The 10,486-nt window shown below is 35.2% G+C and overlaps 1 pseudogene; it reads right to left on the reverse strand.

Moving 5' to 3' along the window:
* Positions 1–6,169: 6,169 nt before the first annotated feature.
* LOC111991977 (glucan endo-1,3-beta-glucosidase 14-like) lies at positions 6,170–7,951 on the reverse strand (annotated as a pseudogene).
* Between the last annotated feature and the right edge of the window lie 2,535 nt (positions 7,952–10,486).

Below are 10,486 nucleotides of genomic sequence, written 5' to 3' on the forward strand. Positions count from 1 at the left end.
GATCCTTAAGATCAAAATCCACACCCAACAACTTGATAATAGAAGAGACAAAAGTAGAATCATTACTTGTGATGATAATATCATCCATATAAAGCAATGGATACACAATAAAGGAACCATGCCTCAAAATGAAGAGATTACCATCTACATTTGAATCATCAAAGCTAATATGGAGCAATTGAGAAGTAACACTCTCAAACCAAGCTCTAAGAGCTTTCTTGAGACCATAAAGAGCTTTGTGAAGGAGGCAGACATGTTTAGGAAAGGCAGTGTCAACATATCCTTGAAGTTGAGCCATATAAACTTCCTCTTTAAGAACACCGTGTAGAAAGGCATTACTAACATCTACTTGACTTAATTCCTAACCAAAATGCACAGCCAAAGCAAGAAGAATTCGAACAATGGCAGGCTTAGCCACAGGACTGAAAGTCTCATCATAATCCAAGCCAAATTGTTGAAGATAGTCTCATCATTATGTCTCTTAAGTTTATAAAACCATTTGTAGGTAACAATGTTCTTATGAGGAGGAAGAGGAACTAAAAACCAGGTGTATTCCTTCTATAAAGACTGAAATTTAGCATCCATGACAGCCACCCATTAAGCATGTTTAGAAGTAATGGCAAAAGAAGGAGTTTTTGTCACAGTGTAATCACATTGAACCTGGGCTTATAGATACCATGCTTTGACCTTGTAATCATAGGATGAGAATTAGTGGAAGTAGGAACAAGGACAGTAGAGTCAGGAACAATAAAAGAGGAAGATGAAGGAATGACAGGATCAGGAACAGACAAGGAAGATGGAGATGGATCAGACATTGAGGAAGGAATATTAGTAGGAGGAGGAACAACAGGAATAGGACTTGATTGAGAAAGGAATGAAGGAATAATGGAGGAAGTGAAATCAAGAGGTGAGGAAGAAATGGGTGACCCACTAGATGAAGTATCTAAGGAAGACTTATATGGAGGAAACCAACTAGACAAAGATGAAGAGACTAGAATATTAGAAGCAGTAAAATCAGAATCATGAGCAAAAGGAAAGAGAGATTCATTAAGCAAAACATGACAAGCAATGTAGATTTTGTTAGAAGTAGGATCAAAGCAGATATACCCTTTAGACAATGGAGGATAACCAAGAAACACATAAGGTTTAGACTTAGGTTGCAGCTTGTTTTTGTTAAAAGGCCTAAGATAGGGGTAGCAGGCATATCCAAATGCTTTAAGAGCATGAAGAGGTGGTGGTTTAGAGTATAGTTTTTCCCAAGGTGAGTGAAAACCTAACACTGGGGAAAGGAGTCTATTGATGAGCTAAGTGGCAGTAGAAAAAGCATAATACCAATAGTTGAGAGGAAGATGAGACTAATAAAGAAGGGCAAGCCTAGTTTCAACCACATGCCTGTGTTTCCTTTCTGAAACTCCATTTTGTTTAGGTGTGTGAGGGCATGAAGTTTGATGGAGAATGCCAATAACAAAAAAAAAAAGATTAAAACTCAGTATTAATGTATTCAGAACCATTGTTAGTCCTTAAAACTTTAAGTTTAGAATTGTATTGAGTTTCAACCATGGATTTGAAGTGCTTAAAAATAGATAGAACTTCACTTTTATGTTTAAGCAGAAACAACCAAGTGAAACATGAGTAATCATCAACAAAAATCACAGTAGTTAAAACTAAGTAAAGATGTAATGGGAGAGGGACCCCAAACATCACTATGCACAATTTCAAGAATTGAAGTGGATACAAGTGGAGTCTTATTCAAATGAAGTCTGTGCATTTTAGCACTTATACAATATTCACAAGAGGAACAAACCTCATCAACCATTAACAAAGAGAAGAAAATACATTCTTTAGAGCAGAATACAAGATTCTAGAACCTGGATGTCGAAGTTGTGATGCTAGAGCAAAAGTTGATGTGGTTTGACAGATACAAAGGCAGAATTCTTGAAATGACTTAAGGAAGGATTTGAAGATAGATCAGAGAGAGATGGAATAGGGTAAACCCCATCTTTACTCAACCCTACGTGGAGGATCTTCCCCATGGGCAAATCCTAAATTAAGAACTTATTTGCATCAAAGTAAAACAAAGCATTGTTTTGTAGACAAAGTTTATGAACAAATAAGAGATTAGAAGCAAGGTCAGGCACTCTTAAAATGTTATCAAGCCTAAAATTATGAGTTAGGGTTTAAAGCTCACCATTACCAATGTGAGTGATTGGCAGTTCTTGACCATTGCCAACTGTGACAGTCTCAGTCCCTTGAACTGGTTGCTGTAGAAGAGAATGTTGTGACAAATTTGGAGTCATATGGCCTGAACATCCTGTTTTAGTGAGCCAAGAATTGGAAGCTTGAACTTGAGCAGCATTAGCCACCATAGAGGCAAGCTTAGCAGGTGGATGCCTTCCTTGATATGTAAAATCCATATGATGGTAGCAATCAAGAGTTGAGTGACCACTTTTGCCATAGATCTGACAAATTGACCAACCAGATTGACCTTGATTTTGATTAGTTGATGGCTTAGCTTGATTGAAGTTCTGAAACTGAGAGGAAAATCTTGGGTTGCCTAAATTGAAACTTTGAAACTGAGACCTAGGATTGGAATAACTACTTCCACCATAATTGGAACCTCCAAAATTATTAGCATTACCACGAGCACTTCTTCCTCTTTGATTATGATTTCTACCTCCTCTCCCTCATGGAAAACCTTAAGAGTGAAAATTCGCAGCCATAGCCATAGAAGCTTAATCAACATTAGTAGACCTCTTTTTAATAACTCTCTCTTCAACATTTAGCAAAGCATTTAACTCTTCCATTGAAAACACATCACTTCTAATAGGCCAAAAACGTATTGACCATTTGTGATGAATAAATTGATTAATTAGCCAAGTTTATTAATTAATTAAGCTAACATGCAATTGTATGTGGCAGCACAAATAAATCACCAATTAACTAAAGTATGCAACGAAAAATAAATTGACCCGGTGATTTGTCTACGAATGGGGAAAACCTACATAGCAAAAACTCCACCGGGTGACTTTAAGGTCACCACTCCCGAGAATCCACTTTTATCAAAACAAGTGATTACAAGTAAAGGAATCTCAATACTTTATACCAACCTACAGTTGAACCTTTACCCCAATACCCAATTGGACTTGTTCTGTAGTGACAATCTCTCATTTTCAAAGCACGACTTCCAGTACGTGACTAACCAATTGCGTAGATCCTAGTACGTGACTTGATCACCAACTTGAGAAGGATGTTGACTGTAAAGTTCTTCAGTTCATCCAAACGATGAAGATTATGAAGTTGCTTGGTTACAAAACCCTACGGTGTACAAACACAGCAGCTTCTTGAAGAACTAGGGAAAATTCTGTCTCCGATCACAATTTGCATGAACAAAACTTTTCTTCACACTTGCGCAACCTTTGATGACCCTTAAAATAATCCTTATATATGTTTAGGGTTGTGAGAAAAGAAAGCCTAAACATACACTCACGGATTGGATGAAAAATAGTCCTGAAAAACTGAGTTTCATAAATCTCGACAGATACCCTATCTATCAAGATAGTTGTCGAGCCACGGGCTTCAGTAGCTTTTAAACCCCGATAGATGCTAGCTGTCGAGCTTTAAAATCCTGCACTTTCTGACTTGATTCTTGGACAGACTTGCATGACTTTAACACTTGAACTTGAAACAAGGTTTCTTGAAGCATTAAACACATCCTAGATCTACCCAATTACAAGTAAAGTATGTTTTGTCAAAAGATTAGCTAATTACATAAAATAGTGACAAATGTTCGTAACAATGAATCACATATGTCCTAATAACTTCTAGTCCTTATAGCAGAGCTAAAGGAATCATATTTAGAGGGAATACCATCAAGAATGATATGAAGGAGCTCCTCATCATCCACAAACACAGAAACAACAGCTAATCTATCACGAGCTTGCTTAATTTTCTAAAAATAACCATCAATAGAATCAATACCCTTCTTGATTACATTCAATTCATTATGCAAACTCATGACACGAGACCTTGAAACTGATGCAAATCTCTTCTCTAACACATTCCAAAACTCCTCTAGCAGATTTTTGCCCAACTGTGAGAGTAAGAATCGTTGGAGAGAGAGTTGAATTCAGGAAAGTAAACATAGCCTATTCATGATTCTTCCAAGCTATGAATGCTAGATTGACCTCAGCAGTGAAAATACCAGATGAATCTTTTAGAAATCTATTTGGAGCAATGATTGAATCATCAGTAACATCAATCATTAAATAGGTATCAAGAATTACCTCAATTTGATGTTTCCAAACAATGTAATTTCCATAGTCAAGCTTCACAGTCATCATAGATGACATATTTGACAACAAAAGCTGTGAAGAATTCACTGGTAAACTCGTAGTAGCCACAGCAGGCAAAGCAGTTGAAGTAAATGATGAAGAAGATGAACCAGAGTACACAGAAGCCATTGATATGGATCAAGAGCTTTGATACCATGTAAAAACTCTCTCAAACTCACAAATTCTATATCAAACATTTTGAGAAGAAAAACAGAGAGAGAGAGAGAGATGAGGCTAAAAATACTTCAAGTATTATTAACAAGAAACAGTCCAGATACAGATACAATGAGTACACTAGTAAATATATATGTATACAGTTGAAGAGAAAGAAAGAACAAGGAGAACTCGAGAAAGAAGGAATCAGTTACAACTAATTTGCAACTACTATACACGTGTGCTAATAGACTCTTACATGTCCAATAACAGACTTAAACTTATAACACAGCTCAGGAAACGTCATCATTTGTATTAATGAGAAACGATGATGTTTTGCTTCAAACATGTTTTATGTTTACTCATTTGTACAGACGACACCATTTTGGGAGTAGCCATTGGAACAGTACTCCCATCTTCTTCTTCATTTAAATGCTCTAAAACTAAAGCACTGTTATGGCTTTCACTTGTCAGGGTACAAGCAACTATTCGTAGAGACTAGCCAAGAGCAAGGGCTTCTAACACAACCATTATTCTAATAGCCATTGCCAAATTATTGCAACAGATTTTGATAGCTAAGAATTAAGCTCAAGATTGCAGAATAAGCTGAGAATAACTATATTTCCTTCCTTCACAGACCATTACACATGCAACTGGGAAGTGTATGCTCATGTGATGATTAAGGATGAGGAAAGGAAATTTTGATCCTTCACTAAAAGTTTTCCATCTTTCTCGCGCGGTGTACAACATTACAACATCTCACACGTGAATGATTAAATATCACAAAAGCAACCTGAGGATTTTATGTGTGAAGGTAGACTAATCACACATCAGTTGAGACTATGGTTGGACCTGTTTGGGTTGATCAATTATGCTAATTTCTATGTATGTATTGAAAGGACATTTTCCAAATAATTGTGTCAGGGTGGGCATGCTAGATAAGATTTAAAGCGGTAGCTTATAACTTCAAAACACATGATAAAATCAGTGTTGTATTGTTGATGCAAAACAAGAGGCAAGTAATATTACATTACACCAGAGAATATCTGCATCGAGAACCAAGTAAACTCAAGTGATCACAACTTCCATTACCACATGAATGAGATTATTAATGCAACAAACCAACTGATCAATCTAATCATAAATTCTTCTGCCACAACAATAAAGCTTTCTATGATTCATCCCTCATATATCTTCCAAATAGCTTTATTTTCTGCCTAGAATGATGGGAATACAAAGCGTGGACACAAACAATAGCTGCTATAGGTAAATTTTTTATTAAATAAACAAAGCTGCATGGTTTCATATGACATCTTCATTGTTTAATATAATAATATGTTATAGCATCTATCCCTATATAGTGCAGTGACATGTATGCATCTTTCTTAGTCCAAGTTAATCACAAAAGTAAGATCAGCCTCGGAAGAGAAATCAAAACTGTTTTGGAGTGAATGCTGAGGCTAGGGTCTGAAATTATAAACAATATAGCAAATTAACAATGTGCCAGAATAGTAAAAATAAAGAACACATTAATTCTTCAATAACAAACTAATGTAGCATATTAAAAATGTGCCAAAGAAGTAAAAACAAAGAATACAGTAATTCTTCAATAACAAAATAATCAACCGTAGATTCTAAATATACGAGTACTTCCGCCTTCTACACTCTAATCAATTCAATTGACTCTAGTGCAGCGCAATTAATGCTAGGCACAAGATTAACATAAGCCCAATTTGATTATATCTTTCGACAGCAGAAGAACTATCAACTCCACAAACGACTCGAATGGAATACACTGGCATACCATTAGGTTGAAATAGCCAAAATTTCTCTCAGATGTGGGTCCAGGCTTCATATTTTCATTAAACAACGCAAAAATATACACATCCAAATCCGAATTCGGCTTCAATAGTGTCACTTTGTTTTGAGCTACCATGCTAATCAAATTGCCATTATACTTAGCTGCATTATCAAGTGTAGCACCAAATTCATCAACATCTCCCTTTGATGGCCAACCGGTCTCCGAGACACAAATAGAGATCCCATTATAACCCAACATAGATATTGCAAAATAAACCGAATCAATCTGTGCAAATAACATGTTGTCGTACAAGAGATTGGTAGTTGGAACCTCAAACCCTTTATTTGGCTAAAAAAAAAACATAATCATGAAGAAATTCCTTTGAACCCTTGTATGCAAAAAAAGGGTACATATTAACATAAGATTTTGAACCCGTTTGCACGTGGAAGTTCAAGATTTCATGCATATATCCCATTAATTATTGCTTAAAAGCTCCAGCCGATGGAGGATAAGAAAATTCCATGATATCAAAGGAATGTGCTGTGGTTACACTAATACTTTTTGTGAGGTTCATGTGTTTTGGTATTGTCAAACCATGCCAAATTATGTGCCTTTTATTGAGTTTTGATGTGTTTTAAAGTTGTAATTAAAGACCAAGTTGAAAACACAAAGTTTGCTTAAGAAAAACACATTTTCAGCATGTACCTCGATAGCAGCTTGATAGATTGAGATTTTGTTCTCGATAGATCGAGTTTCGCGGATCAACAAAAATCAGCAATGTGAAAAAACCCATAACTTATTTATTTGAAGCCCAAATTGAGATTCATTTGAACTGGTATTTAAAGGATATCATAAGTCATCCATTAGAAGGTTTTTCAGAGGGAGAAACACTCCATTTATGTAGCTAGGGTTTTGTAATCAAGTTTTCTCAATTTCACCAAACCAAAGAGTTTCAAAGTAGATCTGAAGATTCCATTGGTGGAGAAGCTGAAGGCATAGCAACCACCACAGACTTGCTATTGTGAGGAAAACCTTCAAGAGGTTCTTGAAGTCAGTTGGAGGTTCCAATTGTGATTGTGGGTGGAGTGTTTATATATTGGAGAGTTCAGAGGTTTTGAAGCGGTAGAAGGTTTCTGCTGTAAGTTCATCTACTGGGATTATAAAGTCTAGGAACAAAAGTTTTGTACTAGATCTAAAATTTCTCTTTATTATAACGGATTTCTTTTTGGGAATGTTTCTCCCCTAGGTTTTTTACTATGAAACTAGTTTGTTTCATTAGTTTTCCTAGTTCATCATAATTTTTCTTATTTACTATTCCACAGTGCATGATATTGATGTTCGTTTGTTTGAACAAGGATTATTTATAATAGATCTAATTAACATCTTAAGTTTAAAACTTATTAATTCTATCAACCAGGGTTTACATTGCTAAGGAAGCATGGACATTCTTGAGACCACCTATGAAGGTACTAAGGCAGTGAATATTGTTAAGTTTCAAAGACTCACTAGCAATTTTGAAAAAATAAGGATGGAGGAGGATGAGACCTTTGATGAGTTCTATGCTAAACTCAAGGATACTGTGAACTCTACCTTCAATATTGGAGAATCTATAGCAGAACCCATAGTTGTTAGAAAAGTCCTTAGGTCCTTACCTGAAAGGTTCCATGCCAAGACCACTACCATTGAAAAAAAGGACATTGATAAAATTTCTTTGACTAAGCTTATAAGAAACCATCAAACCTATGAGATGGGATTACGTAAAATAGGAAAATGGGGAAAAAGTAGGAGCATGGCTATTAAGGGTATAGTGGAAGAGAGTGATGAATTTGAAGATGAAGATGAAAATGATGATGAGGATGAGGATGTGGACTTAACTTTCATAGCTAAGAAGACTAGAAAGCTTCTCCAATATAGGAAAAAGGATAAGAACAAAGCTCATAGGAAATCTGAATCCTTTAGGAAGGGTAAGAGTGAAAAACCCCTCATCCAGTGCCATGACTATAAAGGTTTTGGTCATATAAGGATAAAGTGCCTAAACTACCTTATGAAGGAAAAGAACAAGAAATCAAAAGGTAAAGTGTTGGTTGCCACCTTCAGTGATACTAAGAGTGATCTTTCTGATGAGTATAAGGATGAATGTGGTAATTATATGGCTTTTGCTGCCACAACTAAGAAGGTGATTGTGGAGAATGTTAGTGATAGTGAGGATTCTTCCGATGATAAAGCACCTAAGAAGTTGACTCTTTAGGAAGCCTATGATAAGTTGTGCACTAAATACATAAAATCTAAAAAGACCTCCTATCTTTGCAGTAAAGAACTTAATGAGATAAAAACTGAAAAAGCTAATCTGTTAGTCAAACTAGATGAGACTACTAGGTTAGTTGAGACTCTTGTTATGGAGAACACCTCATTAGATGAGAAGGTTAATAATCTTGAGGTTGAGCTTAGTCAAGCTAGAACTCAAATAGAGAGGATGTCTTGTGCAAAGCTTGATGAGGTTCTAAGTGCTCAAAGGCTTAGTTCTAATAAGACTGGCTTAGGATATGTTGATTCCTCTAGCCCCTCTTCTTCCACAGCTTCTAGATCATAGGCTGTTGTTGTGCCTCAATTTGAGAAGGTTGATAAAGGTAAGAAATCCATAACTGATATGTCTAATTCTTAATCCTTTGTTAGACCTCATTCTAGAAAAGCTAGTAGTTATAAAACTATTCATGTTTGTCAGCATTGTGATGTTCCTAGACACACTCGCCCTAATTGTTTCAAATTGTATCCTTATATGCAAGTGTCAAAAAGTTCTTAGGTTTCTTCTCAAGGTTCTACACCTTTTCTTGGTGAGTTATTAAAAGCTTTGAGCTTTTTAACTCAATTTTAGGGGAATTCTAACTCCTTTGTGTCCTTTGGTAGTCATATTAGAACACGTGCCTTCTCATCTTCACGGCCAAAAACTCGTGCTGTGTAAGTGATGAAGGATCCGAAGACTTAATTTTCTTTCTGTTTGTCCTCTGCTTTAATTCTTTCTATCTAAAAGTAGGACTTTCATGCTTGATTTTTTTTTTTTTTTTTTTGGGAATCATGCTTTCATGCATTGCATTGTTTTTGCATTTATTTATTTTTGCATATACATTTTTTAATTCTTTTATTTCTTTCAAGAAAAAAAAATTGAAAAAATAAAAATCAAAATAGTGTATGTTTTGTATATATTGGTACTTATGTACCTTGGATGACCTTTTAAACAAAGTTTCTCAACTTTGTATCACTTATAGCTTAGATAAGCATCTTCATGCACAACTAAGCAATGTGATCTCTGTGGCTTTTTTATGTGATTCGCATGATTTGGTTGATCTCTTATCTCTTATCTTTCATATCTTAAATCACTCTTTTTTATGGGAAGGACTAGAAAATCCTAAGAGAAAGGCATAACTAACTATCTCACCACTAAAAGTTGTCAATCATAAAACATCTCTGTGCAATTCATAAAAGCCATGTTTGATTGCACAACAAGAAAAGGATGTTTGGCTTTCATAAATTGTGTATTTCTTTTCTCTCTTGTATGCCCATGCATATATGCTCAAAAGAAAAAAATATGCAAAGAACATTAAAAGCAAAAAGAATCAAATTGCTCTTAAAATGGTTGCAAGCATGTTTCTAGGAGATGTGAGAGCTATTCAAAGATGATAGCCCCCATCAAATAGTTATGATTATGTGTGGATGTATTTGACTCTCTTATATCATTACTCTTCATATAATGAGACACTTGTGCTTCTTGCAAAAGTTTCACACACAAGATGCAACTCTCTACTACTCTTGATACAATGTGATTTGGCCAGTTAAAGCTACTCTTGTACTAATGTGAGTATTTTTTATTTAATTTAAAATTGTGTTTTTGCTTTAAAAAGACTTGGAGTTTTGAGTTTTTCATTTTTTAAATTCCCTTTGTGTCCATAGCATCTTGTTGTCATGTTATTGTAGGTCTATGGTTCCTTGTTGAATGTCTTTCCTCAAGGGGGGTGTAATAGATTTAGGGGGAGAACTTCATGTTAAAGGGAAGAAAATTTTTGATGTAACTAGCTTAGGGGAAGTGTTAGTTTGATACACTATGATATTGATATATTTTGTGTTGTGTATCTTTTGGTTTTGTAACCATTTACATACATCATGTGTTGTTTCTATATATGATGATAATGTATATGTTTCACTCTTT

This window comes from Quercus suber, unplaced genomic scaffold (assembly GCF_002906115.3).
Source record: "Quercus suber isolate HL8 unplaced genomic scaffold, Cork oak 2.0 scaffold_71, whole genome shotgun sequence".
NCBI classification, from domain to species: Eukaryota; Viridiplantae; Streptophyta; class Magnoliopsida; order Fagales; family Fagaceae; genus Quercus; species Quercus suber.